Consider the following 11,078-nt stretch of genomic DNA (forward strand, 5'->3'; position numbering starts at 1 on the left):
CTTTTAACATATTAATATATTCGACAAACTATTGTATGCTCACATAGGAACATAATTAATGAGCTCATCCACGCATATAATGTCTATGGGCATTAGATGTGTGGATGACTTCGTTTTATTCCAATTCGTGCGTCACTCAAATAATTGAGCGAGAAAAAAGTTAATATCTACACAATTTTCAGTGAGTATACCACAAATTATACTAAGGTGCCTCATATATGTCACATCACCTAGCAAGTGAAATGGGATAACAGAAGTAATCAGACTCTAACCCTGATCAGCAGTTCGCTTTTGCGCCATCTTTGTAAGTTTTTAGGCAGGCTTTTCCACTGATTATCCTCTTCTTTATACCCCTGCCACCCACAGGACACAAATCTTCTGGGGATACCGAACTGTTGGTTTTCGCACCAGTGATACAACTTAATCGATCCATTTATACGTAGAAAACACTCTCGATGCGCACCTAAAAAAAATGAAAGCATGTATGTGTAGGCGAAATCATTCACCGGCGATTTAATAATATGATTTGAACAATAAAATCAAAGGATCACACTCGAAGTAACAAAAAAGTGGTGGAGAGATAGGAATTGAAGCAATGAAAGGCGGTTGCTTTCTGCAAAAAGCCAATAGCAAGAGGTCCACCGTCTATAAGAATAGGCAATACAAATAAGGCATATTTAAAGGTGCATGCAGCAGTTACAGTGATGCAGTGCTACCTTTTTTTAGGCAGGCTTTTCCGCTGATTTTCTTCTTTATTGCCCTTCCAACCACAGGACACACATCTTCTGGGGGTTGTCGGTTTTCGCACCAGTGATACAACTCAATCGATCCATTTCTACGTAGACAACGCTCCCGATGCGCATCTAAAAAAATGAAAGCATGTATGTGCAGGCTAAATCATTCACACATGATAAAACAATATGATTTGAACAATGAAATCAAATGATCACACCCAGAGCAACAAGAAAGTGGTGGAGAGACAGAAATTGAAGCAATGAAAGATGGTTGCTTACTGAACAAAGCCTATAGCAAGAGCTCCTGCGTCTATAAGAATAGGCAATAAATTAAGGCACGTTTATAGGTGCATGCAGCAGTTAAAGCGATGCAGTGTTACCTTTCTTTTTCACTGCAGTGATTGGTATAAATATTACAGCAATTGCTAGGCATCTCAGGTAACCCCATTGAAAACATCCAAGGTACCGAGGAGCAGTGGCGTGTTATTTGCAGCTGTTAACGGAAAGACAGGCTATCCTATGAGTGCATGCGCATTTCCTCCCTTTTGTACCTTGAATAAAAGCGACTGAACAGTGAGTGTTGCAAGAGGTGCAGCGTCGCTAGGAATGGGGAACAAAATTAAGTTTTAGTAAACAGAGGTACAAAAAGGAGCAAATATGCCTGCAATAATAGCATGATGGCCTACCTTTTGATCAACAGCTGTAAACAACCTGTCCCTGCCAGTCGGTTCTTTAGATAGGCTTATCAATGCCAGAGCTTAAACCTAAGAGCAATATGAGTAATATTTATTGCGGTCACGGCCGTAAACAATTCTAGCGCAACACTCCATTACTGTAACTATTCAACAGTCCATTTATACATATCGTTCATTAAAGAACCATGCACATCATATTAAGTTGCTCTTTTTTACTCCCAAATGATTTCCTATAGAATTAGAATACGTGGATCGCTGCTTCGGTTTCAACATTCTTGCACGATGGCTATGGCGTGCACTTCATGCATACGTGAGGTACAAAGAGCTGTAATTGCCGAACAGGCGGACCTGACGGCCTGTCCCATTTCGCCTGAAAGTGCGCGCCGTGATCGAGCGCTTCGCCAGCAACATATTTCGGACGATATGGTTGCCTCATACCGGCCGTCAATGTTTTGTACAATGTGTCCCGCGTGCACGTTGTTTACTTTGCAGTGACAGGGACGCAGTGCACACACGGCTTATGTGCCTTTTTGTTTGTATTGTTATTTTCCCCCGCCTTCGAAGCGCGCCTGCGAAATCGCTCTCCTATTGTCGCCGCTTTCTGATAACGCCCTCACCTGAAGGCGCGTGCTCAGAAGGGGGGCGTCGATTAAAAAAATTTTGAAAAGGGGCTCACTTGCGCTGTTCACGGCTTTCAATTCCTCAATATGATATTAACCATTATAAAAGTGGAGGTTCATTATGACTTGATTATAGCCTAATCATCAAGCGGCATCACGCACACGATGTCCGCCCCACTGTAAAATTCGCTTGCACAGACGGCACGGACAGTTTTCAAAACTTCGTCTGTACATCTGAAAACAAAAAACTGCCCTTAACTCTTCACAAAATTCAAAAACTGTGTGAACATGGCTTCCTGCGCGCAGAAAAGAGGCTGTCCAAAATATATGTACAAAGCCGGGCGCATAGTATTTGGTTACTAATTGATTGCGGCGCGCTGCACAGTCAAAAAACTTCGCAAATGGCTGCCTGCAGTGTTCTGTCACGTGTTGGTGGCATACACACCTGTTACGCACGGCTCCTCTATTTTCGGCGCAAATGCTATTCATATCGCAGCCAGCAAATAAGTCCACGCACTTGGTTGCATGTAACCCGGACGAAAATTCGCTTAGTTCTTGAAGTCATGCTTCGCGCAGTTGTTTCGAGGAGAATACGGAAAGAGAACATTTGGGACTGGCGGGAGATTATATAGAACCAATTATGAAGCAATGGCATGCTGCAAAGATATATACTCACGGTCTAAGATGACGGCGTTCACTGAGTCCGATAATGCCGATGGTATTCCGCCATTGCTGTAATCCGTACTCCGGCGACATATCACAGCTCAGCTATTCACTGATATGTAGCAAGCACAAACCGGAGCACATGGACATGTATAGGCGCAAGAGAAAATTATGCACAGCGCCATGAAAAAGAAAATTAATGAGGGAAGAAATTAAAGAAAGGTTTAAGAAGCTGTCACAAGTCTTGTAGCGTCTTCAACAAGCTCTGAAATGAACGCTTCGGGAGGAGGCCGCACAGCAGCGCAGCTGGGGATGCTTTCTGTTGTGTCTTGCACGTAGACGCGTAGGCGAGGGGCAACAGCGAATCGCTCAACCAGTGCGCGATTCCCGCCGTGGTGTTGTGTTCGCATGGGCTGCGCGTGGGAACGAAGGACCAACGACCCTCTCAATATTCCGTTCCTCCCAGCCCTCTTCTGCTTGCACCGGCCAGCCGTGACTTCGGACCGTGCCGATGAGCGGCCGCCAGCGCGCACCGCTCGAGTCGAGTTCTAAAAAATAGTTTTGTTTTGTGTGTTCGCAAACGCATTGTTTCTTCAAGCCAACCACGTACATAACATTTTCAAAAAAAAAAAAAAAATAGAAAGCCTCCCCATCTACCATCCACATTCTTGCGTAAATCCATACAGTTGGTGCATCGACAAATGCGCGCGTCATCTTTCCCCTCCCGTTCGCCACCTATGACCGAACAAAGGATGGTCGTTCGACCTTTTATATTTACTTCAAAATATTATATATTGTTGCGTGATGACTGATTAATAATGTAGAAGAGGCGGAGTTCCGAGCTTCTCTTCTATTCTGGCCAACTTTGGTTATAGATTAATCAAATTATGTTCAAGTTATCTAGCTGAAAATTATCTGACTAAATATATAGTTTTTATTTGTATTCAGTTGTTCGCTTTTCAGGTATGAGTAGATGTTTTTATAAAAATTCTCAACATCGGCCCAGGAAATGAAAATTTCCTGATTTGCAGGCCTTTATTTCAGAAAAGGTTCATGGTAGAGCAGCAATAATTCCACAATATGTTCACAGCATAATTATCCGCAAACAGCTAAAACTCATATTTTTATGACATTTGAATACAAAGATACAATCGCGCTAATTTACAGAAAACAGCGAGTATTGAAAATTTTTAGGAAAAAAAACAGTTTTAAGATTGTTCAAACTTTTTCCACCAATTCTACACTACCTCAGCTTTCAAAATCATTAAAAAACACCTTGCATAATTTTGTAGCGCAAGTAATTATGGCCACTTCGATAAAGCCTTTGTCCAATTATAGCGCACCGCGCAGTTCTGAAGATTCTACGGAATTTGTGAATTGTTCAAGGTTTTTAAATTTTGGCATATAATTTTGTAACAGGGAGAAATATATTTACAAAAGAGGATTAAATATATATATACATTGAGGAACAGCCAAGGAGCCAGGCTACGAGGGCCCCCGTTCGACGCACTTCTTTTTCTTAATCTTCCACAAACGAGCGCGCCACTTCGTCCTCATCATTCTCCAGCTATAACAATATTTCTTCGGTCATCTTTTGTCTCGACTTCGCGAATCGACGATGACAGACACAGCAATGAATGATTCAGAATCAATTTTGTGCACGTCGAGGTTCTGATGCGCTGTGGCATCAGGCAACACACAGACGTTTTTCGCAATCACCTTCACCTTAACGCGGATTGCACAAAAAGACAATAACGTTCAATGAGCAAGCAACGTATTCCAAATCATTTTAGTAGAACGAAAGAATTGGAAAGGGCATGGAAAACTGCCTCATTAAAACAATGTTTCTGGGCTGCATTCGTTTTTTCGAATGACTCGACAGCGCACATTATTTTCATTCCTGTACAGTTTTTTTATTCCTTTGCCACCGCCTATCGCGGCGGGAATGGTCAAACTCTAAACTAATAGGCGGAACAAACTATTTTTGTTGTTTATTGCCGATATATATGTTGTGCGCCATATAAATGTACCGGGGCCTTCATTCATGCTCGCAGTCTGCGCGAAAAACTGTCATTTTTTTTACCACCGTGTGAATGCCCAAAACTAAAATGGTAACCTCGCGAGTCTTTCGGCTTTTCATTTCCATGAAAGTGATTGCCAGTGATTGCGTCCAGAAAGTACACACATCATATTCGGTCCTTTCTCCAGGTAAACAGACGATGCTGCGCGTAGTTCCTTATGGATAATACAAAAGCACTAGAACAAAAACATCGCTGAGAAAATGGTCATTTGTTCCTTCAACTTGAGGCAACGTTTCCCTTCTCGGCAATGAAAACGCTACCTTCTAATCGCTAATTTAATGTCACATGATCATGCTATGGCGACACGGTTTCGTTTTGTATGCGCGTTCTCACTGACAACTGGATTTGTACTAGAGGTTAAGTAGATGCAGGGATGTAATCGGCGTCCAATACAGGCATATTGGTCGTGAGTGCTAGCCGGCCTGGGGTATACATATGTGGTCGCATGGTCGTGCTATCATCAGATATAATTGTGCGACAAACGTATGCGCCTGCGACAAAATCTGCATGCATGCCAATAGCCTAAAACCGTAAACACATTTAGCTGACCCCCAAAAATGCGCCGCATATGAGCGCACCGAACAGACGAATCCAGACAGCTGCAGCGGTACGTGCTTGAATGCGTTATAGTAATTGTCGTCCCGTACGTGGTACTCTGTGAGGTCCGAACGATCGGCTGAAATGTTGTCGGAATTAAATGCCGCGGTTTGGCGTCCAGCGCACGTGTATTCAACCATGAAAATGTAGAATTTGTTTTGATTGAATGGTCAACGGAAAATATTCACTTCGGTAGCCCATTAAAGCTGCGTTTTTAGGATGGCAATGACAATCGGGAGATCAGGGTGCAAAGTGGTCCATCGTGGACAGTTTTCATACAGGGATAGCTAATATTGGAAAAACACAAGACAAATTGGTCCATTACAGCCAGTTTAAAAAAAAAACGGGACGGTCAACGTCGGAAGAACACAGGACACCTTGTTTCATTGTAGCCAGTTTTAAAAAAGGAATGGCCAACGACGGCGGAACATAGGACAACTTGGTCCATTGTAGCCAGCTTTAAAAAACTGAACATCCAATACTGGAAGAACAGAGGATAACATTGTCCATTGTAGCCATGTTTAAAAACCGGAACCTCCAATGCTGGAACAACACAGGACAACTTGGTCCATTGTAGCCAGTTGTAAAAAACGGAAAACCCAACGACGGAGGAACGCAGGACAACTTGGCCCATTATAGCCAGTTTTAAAACCCGGTGCGACCATATTGGAGAAACAATGGCAATCTCGGTCCAATATAGACATTCTATATGTACGGCAGCGCCAATATCGGGAACTCACTGTACATCTTGGCCCAAGCTAGCCAGTGCTGGCTATTGGCAGTGCCAACACTGGGAGAGCAATGGTAGCCTGGGCCATTGTTGGACATGGTGTTGACGTGCATGTCCTATGTTGGGAGCATGCTGGTTAGGCTGGCCCACTGTGGGGCCACTGTTTGCCATCGTACTTACAACATTGGCCCAATGCTTTGTGCTGCCTGGAAGTAAACCGAAAACATTAAAAAATAATGACCTAATCTTCAGTGCAAAAAACAGTCGTCTCTCAAAGACTTACAACCTTCTTCTCAATAACACCGCTTTATAAAGAGCTAATGAAACAAAGTTTCTATGTGTTTTGATTGATAATCAGTTAACGTGGTGCTCACATGTCCAACAGGTATGTTCAAAGGTTCACAAAAATATAGCCATGCTTTATAATTTCGATATATTTTACCCAGAAAGACACTGTTCACATTATACAACAGCTTCATAAATTCACATATAATTTATGCAATAGCTGGGTACGGATCAACGTATCGCTCAACACGTATTTCATCACAGGTTGTCAAAAATACTCTTCTGCACAATACATCATTTTTGCAAAAACGAGACTGTTTCTCCCGCCTTTCGGCACGTTACTTTCATTTCATTTTCATTTCAATACATTATTACGACACATCAGTCGGTTTAACGTAGGAAAAACGGGGAAAATTAAGGGGATGGTCCAGGTTCGCTTTCCCTTTTTCAGTCTTTTTGTACTGAGATATATAATGCGAATGTACTCACTCTCACCACCACCGACCATGAATCTTCTCTGACATTGTTTGTACCATTGCTCTGATTAGTTAAACTGTTTCTTGAGGTCACCACCACTTGGCATCGCGCGAGTAATTCAAACTAAGTCCGGTATACCGGCTGCAACGCTGTAGTCGCTCCAAGGGGTCTTTCAAGTTCGCCAGGCAAAAGCCTGGCGAACTATAGAGCCTATGACTGACCTACGGCTGACTTCTTGTGTTGCTTTCAACTCAAAAAGAGAAAGCAACACGCATCGCACCGCATCCGATTGAAACCGCCTTTGTCCAAAACTTATTACTCGGGTTAAGTAGCGAGCATCTTAAATATTGCTACGAAGATGACGAAGCGGGCATTGGCGCGGGGCGGAGCGCTCGCGCCAGGCCCGCTGGTCATTAAAAGCTTATTTCATCGTCCTTTCATCACGTCGTTCTGTTTCTGTTGTGTCGCCGTGTTCCATCGCTTGTCATGTCACCACGTAACATTTGGTTGGAGGTGCGGTTCATCCCCATCCTCACCTTGCACCATCGAAGCCAACCGTACGCCAGGTCCATCTGTCGAAAGCCCGTGGAGATCGCCGCCCAGCTCTTCCCCAGCCCTTTTTGCACAGACCCGACCAGCCGCTGTCCCCAGCCTCGTCCCCAGCCCTGACCACAACACACGACGATCAAGAAGAGCCCAAAGCCGTCCCTACCGACCCTACCGACCCCACGACGAAGCGACCTCAAGGCCACTCGAGCGAAGACAGCACACCCGCCCAAGCCGTCCGGCGTGTGCATGAGCCTTGACCTTCGGCAAACGGTGAAGATTGGACTTGATGCTCCGGTGCAAGCATTCTTCCCATCGTCGCCTTCATTGTGGTGTCCAGCGTTTCATGTCCCAATCCTGTGTCTGTGTTTATCGCCACGTCATGCATTGGATTTCTAGAAATCGATCGGGACGATTGCTCGGTGGCCCCGGGTAATGCTACGAAGGTGACGAAGCGGGCAGTGGCGCGGGGCGGAGCGCTCGAGCCAGGCCCGCTGGCCATTAAAAGCATATTTCATCGTCATGTCATCACGTCGTTCTGTTTCTGTTGTGTCGCCGTGTTTCATCGCTTGTCATGCCACCACGTAACAATATGTTGAGCCAACGCGGCGGCACCATCCGCCATTTGACAGGGCGGCTACCAGATGGCGCCTGAAGTAAGGGTAAACAGGTTAAACCGGTGGCCTTCGAGATCACGTGTGCCATAACACCGGACTAACGTGAACGTTTGGGCTTTTTAGTAAGATATGACATCAAAGTATAACCGCACAACCAGACTACAAGGACAAGGGAGAGCATGAGCCGCGAGCACTCGTGTTCCACATGTCCTTCCTCGCCTTCGTCTTTCTCTGCGCTTATCTCCGATGTGATGTTGCATGAGAAATGATCGCAGAGTCCACGGTTAAACTTTCGCCACTTGAGGCTGTGGCTACTAGATGTCGCCCGCGTTTGTAGCTCAAATTGCAGCGCACCAGGCTTATAGCCGCAGAAAGTTTGAAAGTTTGCATCAGGTAAGATCATGTAAACAGCACTTCAAGTTAACGCAAGTAAGGCCAAAAATAGGCCGTGCTTTCGTACTAAAAGCGGTTTAGCAAAGGTAACCACTGTCAAGTTTTAGTTTTCTTGTTTACATTAATATTGGGGCACAGGAAGGCGCAGTGTCTCGCTTCTGAGCAACATCACCTATACACTTACAACTAACATCATGCAATTGGACATACATATGTCGTGAAGCACCCAAACATCGGCTAGCGTAATCCGGTACCTTCTTTCTTGTGCTCTGAGTGCAGGAGATCGGCTGGCGGTGCTGCGAAAGCTTAAGTGCATACGTGATAGCGTTTATTTTTATTTTCGCGCCTTCACGCTTTACAGAGCTTATGGCTCGCACACAGTGTATCTGAACAAAGGCACTTAGGCAGTTATTGCAAAGACACCGAAGAGGAAGCTTCCATCATCAATTTCATATCTTGCGGAGCGCTGCAAACACCCTTTAAACCTCACGGTCACACTCCATGAAAGTTATTTTCGTTCTGATTCTTATTATGTCTCTTTTACCTTTCCTCTGACACGCTAACTCAGTTTCCGGTTCACTGCTGACAAGTCCTTCTTTACCTAAGGCTTCGGCTAGACTTAATTTAGGACTCAATGCTAAGCATATATATACTAAATATCAGGTCCTTCCATGTACTGTGATTTCCAGTATACGCTCTTATGCGGCATCTAAATGTTGATATATTGAGGCCTTATCTGTATCAAGTACTCGCAGATCATCACTAGCAGGTTACTGGTAGCAGTTTACCATCGGATGACCATAAGTACCGCCTCGTGCGGCAGAAGCCCATTATCTGGCTCTTTTATTTTTGGTCCGTGACCTCTTTCCCAAGCATTTCACCCCACACGAGCCGCGCACCACGAAGGGGGGGGGGGGGGGGGAAGCTTGTACCCATTGAAAATTATTGGGTACCCGGCAGCATCCCGGATCGAACCTGGTCCTAACTCCCGAATTCGGGGCGGATGCTCTATCACCACTTCGAAGCTAATGTTCTTAAAGTGATTTTATCATAAAAGGCCACTTACGGTGTGCTTCAGTTGTCGCGTAACCGACTGACTACTCAGAAATTTATTGCGCTTGTACTACCTCCGTTTTAGAAAAAACCAACCCACGTCGGAGAAGGATAGCCGATACAACCGTTTGGTGGAACTCGGGAAAGGTATTCCCTTCTGTGTTATCCTCATTGTCCTTCCTCAAGCTGCGTCGCTGACGTTTCCTGCCGGAGAAGGCAGTAGCAACGCATATGCGCTCCTTGAGCAGTGACCAGTCCTTTTTCCGAGAAGAAATGACAAGCTTTTAGAGAATGAGCTTTAGTGCTTGCAATGCGCCGAAAAGCCGTTCTCTTTGACTATGTGTATCTAACCATGGATAAATTTAAATAAATATAGCCGCGATCACTCCGCGGACAGTTTAGCTTCACTGGCGACTCTATGGTGCCACTATGCTATCTCCGACAAAAAAAACAATACACGCAAGAAAACGAACGAGAAGGACGTGACACCACAGGCGCCGGTGGCAACTGAGCGTTTATTCGCAACACACATGACACATATTGAAATTCGTACAAAATAACAGCAACAAAACATAAGAAGTCACGCAGACGTCTCGCTGCGTAAAGAATTTCTTTCGTGCGTGACAACTGATGAGTCACTTACGCTTTTTATCTAGACACGCTTGCGCGATTCCTCTTTTTTTTCGCCTGTGTGGCTTTCAGTACATGCTATGCATGTTTATAATAAACACTCAATTACTAGTTAGAGCCTGTAGTGACTAGTCTTTCTTATCCGTCCTCTTTTGTGCACTTTTTTCCCTAAGATGCTTTACCAACTAAATCAAATATTGATTTTACTCCACAATGCTATAGTCGCATTTGATCGTTCCTTGCATTTAACTTACTGTCTCCCCGTGCATTGCATGCCACCATCTCCTTATACGTCCAGCCGTGCGCAGTGGATCCAAATACATCACTATCGCATCATCCCCAAAGTGCATTAAATAATGTCAAAGTATTATAGGGCGCTACAACCAATTAAGGTCTCCAATCACCGATATAGCAGATATTTTTCTGAGGCCTGAGCTTAAAAGACTAGCCTCAAACTGTAATCGAAAATGAGACGTGAGAGGCTATAGAGAGTACATTCTTTGCATTTCGCCAACGTAGCTAAATCGGCGGGAGTGTTTGTAGCTCCGTCTGCTTGGATCATACTATTAGTATGAATTCGTATAATACATAGATTTTACCCCTTCTGGTCCTGATTGGTCACGTGGTCCCTGCCTGTCCATCTGCGTCACTCCAATGTGCCGAGTGAGCACAGTCCGGTAAACATGAAAAAGAAAAGAAACATTTGAAATCCCACTCATCGCTAGGGATTACAGGCAACATTATTTGATGGTTGCGGGAGCTACTGCACCAGATCGCCTTGTGATCTTTGTTTTCTGCAGACATCAAAACAGCAAAAAATGCTGCTTGTGGGACAGTCCTCTTTGTTGTTTGTAATGGACGAGCGTAAACTAAATACCAGCTAGGTGATTTGTGACTGGGGGGTACACGGCTGCGGCAGCGCACCCACCATCCCTGAGAATCGCTGCTTCCTTGAGT

General features: G+C 44.6%; 1 long non-coding RNA gene across 1 annotated transcript; it reads right to left on the minus strand.

The window, feature by feature from the left end:
• Positions 1-340: 340 nt before the first annotated feature.
• Positions 341-3,054, minus strand: LOC146209428 (uncharacterized). The gene is made up of 3 exons (XR_014703438.1): positions 2,726-3,054; positions 717-863; positions 341-463 (listed from the first exon to the last, which is right to left on the minus strand). It is a non-coding gene; the product is annotated as an uncharacterized LOC146209428 (long non-coding RNA).
• Between the last annotated feature and the right edge of the window lie 8,024 nt (positions 3,055-11,078).

Source organism: Amblyomma maculatum, chromosome 1 (assembly GCF_055883805.1).
Source record: "Amblyomma maculatum isolate TAMU_Amacu chromosome 1, ASM5588380v1, whole genome shotgun sequence".
Lineage (NCBI taxonomy): Eukaryota > Metazoa > Arthropoda > Arachnida > Ixodida > Ixodidae > Amblyomma > Amblyomma maculatum.